This window comes from Petaurus breviceps, unplaced genomic scaffold (assembly GCF_028583685.1).
Source record: "Petaurus breviceps papuanus isolate PSGF00001 unplaced genomic scaffold, PetGlider_PUasm1.0 38, whole genome shotgun sequence".
Lineage (NCBI taxonomy): Eukaryota > Metazoa > Chordata > Mammalia > Diprotodontia > Petauridae > Petaurus > Petaurus breviceps.
In genome coordinates, this window is record NW_027186304.1 from 11004536 (window position 1) to 11006234 (window position 1699).

Genomic DNA, 1699 nt, shown 5'->3' on the forward strand with positions numbered 1-1699 from the left:
TAAGAGATGTTCAATGCCATTTCAGAGAGGGCTTCTGAAATGTAATTTTTGTCTACCCGTATTCCCCATATTTGGGACTCTCATGTATGTTTCATCTACCCATTGATATTAAACAGATTTTGGGAAGAGGGTGATCAATATTTATTAGGGGGAAATATTCTAATACAAATCTTTGGCTCTGACTTTCAACTCCAGACCCACATGAGGATACCTGCTGCATGCCAACATGAACAGGAAGGTCCCTGAACAGAACAACCTTCTGGAAGTAAGCCAAAAGGAAAAAGTGGTGGATTTGGTAAAAGGCTACCTGCTGAGTGCCAGTGAAGAAGAGGAAGACAATGATGGAGAGAGCAAATATTGAAAGCTACTGGAGACTATTGGTGGTCTGGATGGAAAGAACAGGAAGAGATTGACTGAGAATTCAGAGGTCATTCTGCAGGTATCAGAGTTAAGTGTCAGCATTGAAGGGACAGGGGAGAATGGGGAAATCACAGAGCTGCAATTGCCTATCAAGCCTCACTCCTTGATGGGTGCTACAAAGAAGCAGCTGAAGAAAGACAAAAATAAGAACACTGTGTAGTTACCCCTAAGCAAAGAGGAAAATAAATGGATCCACAGGGAGGTTGCCTACAAAAAGGGTACTAAGAAGTGGACAAGGGGGACCCAGAAGTCTTGAAAAACCAGAGGGCAGCAAAACTCATCTTTCCTTGAAGAACTGAGTACTAGATGCCCGTATTGAGGATATGCTAAGAGACTAGAAGGCAAGAACTCCCATGTAACAACAACCTTTTAATCTCCTTCACAAGAAAGAGCAGACTCTGACCAACTCTTTACTGACATCAGTAGAATAGACCTCCCTGAAAGCCATGAGCCTGGAGGAAGCCAAGTAGCATTAAGCAGAACTCCAGAAAGCCTGGTCCCTGCAGTCCTACTATGAGGCTGGGGTTTGAAGAGAGAAGAAAATTCAAAAGCAGAAAGTTTCCCAATATGCTAAAGAAAAGAAAGGCTAAGGATGTACTGAACCAATTTGAATAATAGTGGAAGGTCAAACCCACCACAGCTTTGGAAGGTCTGGAAAAACAACAACAACAAAAAACAGAAAAGGCCTTGCTAGATGAAAGGTAAGAGAGAGTACAGACCATGGAGAACCTAGAGACTCTGCGGACAGAAGAAGGTGGCCAAGAACAGAAACAGCGTAGACCGAGGGGGGAGAGCCAGCAATAGCATCAGCAGAAGGAACAGCATAAGCAGACTGAGAGAGTCCTCCTGAGATGGAGCAGGATCCCATGACTGATACTTTTTTATTTTTTTTAATATTTTAGAAGTCTCTCTTTTTTATTGTTTTTTAGTTTGCATCATTCATTTCCACAAGATTTTGAGTTGCAAATTTTCTCCCCATTTTTCCCCTACCCACCATTCCAAAACAGTGATTTCCCTGAACATTCATTTCCCCAATCTGATTTCCCCCATATCTTCCCCCATACCCTCTACAACTTTAGAGTAGAGCACAGTGGATCTCTATGCCCCAGTGCCTGAATATCTTATTTCCTAGTTACATATAAAATAATATTAATAATAACTATATATTATAACATTTTATTTTAAAACTTTGAATACCAGATTCTTTCCCTTCGTCGCTCATCACTCACCCTTACTGGGAAGATAAGCTATTCAATATAAGTTGTACTTGTGTAGCTAT

General features: G+C 41.2%; 1 pseudogene; it reads left to right on the plus strand.

Annotated features, from left to right (window-relative positions):
- Positions 1 to 226: 226 nt before the first annotated feature.
- On the plus strand, positions 227 to 1125 carry LOC138169912 (U3 small nucleolar RNA-associated protein 14 homolog A-like; annotated as a pseudogene).
- The last annotated feature ends 574 nt before the right edge of the window (positions 1126 to 1699 follow it).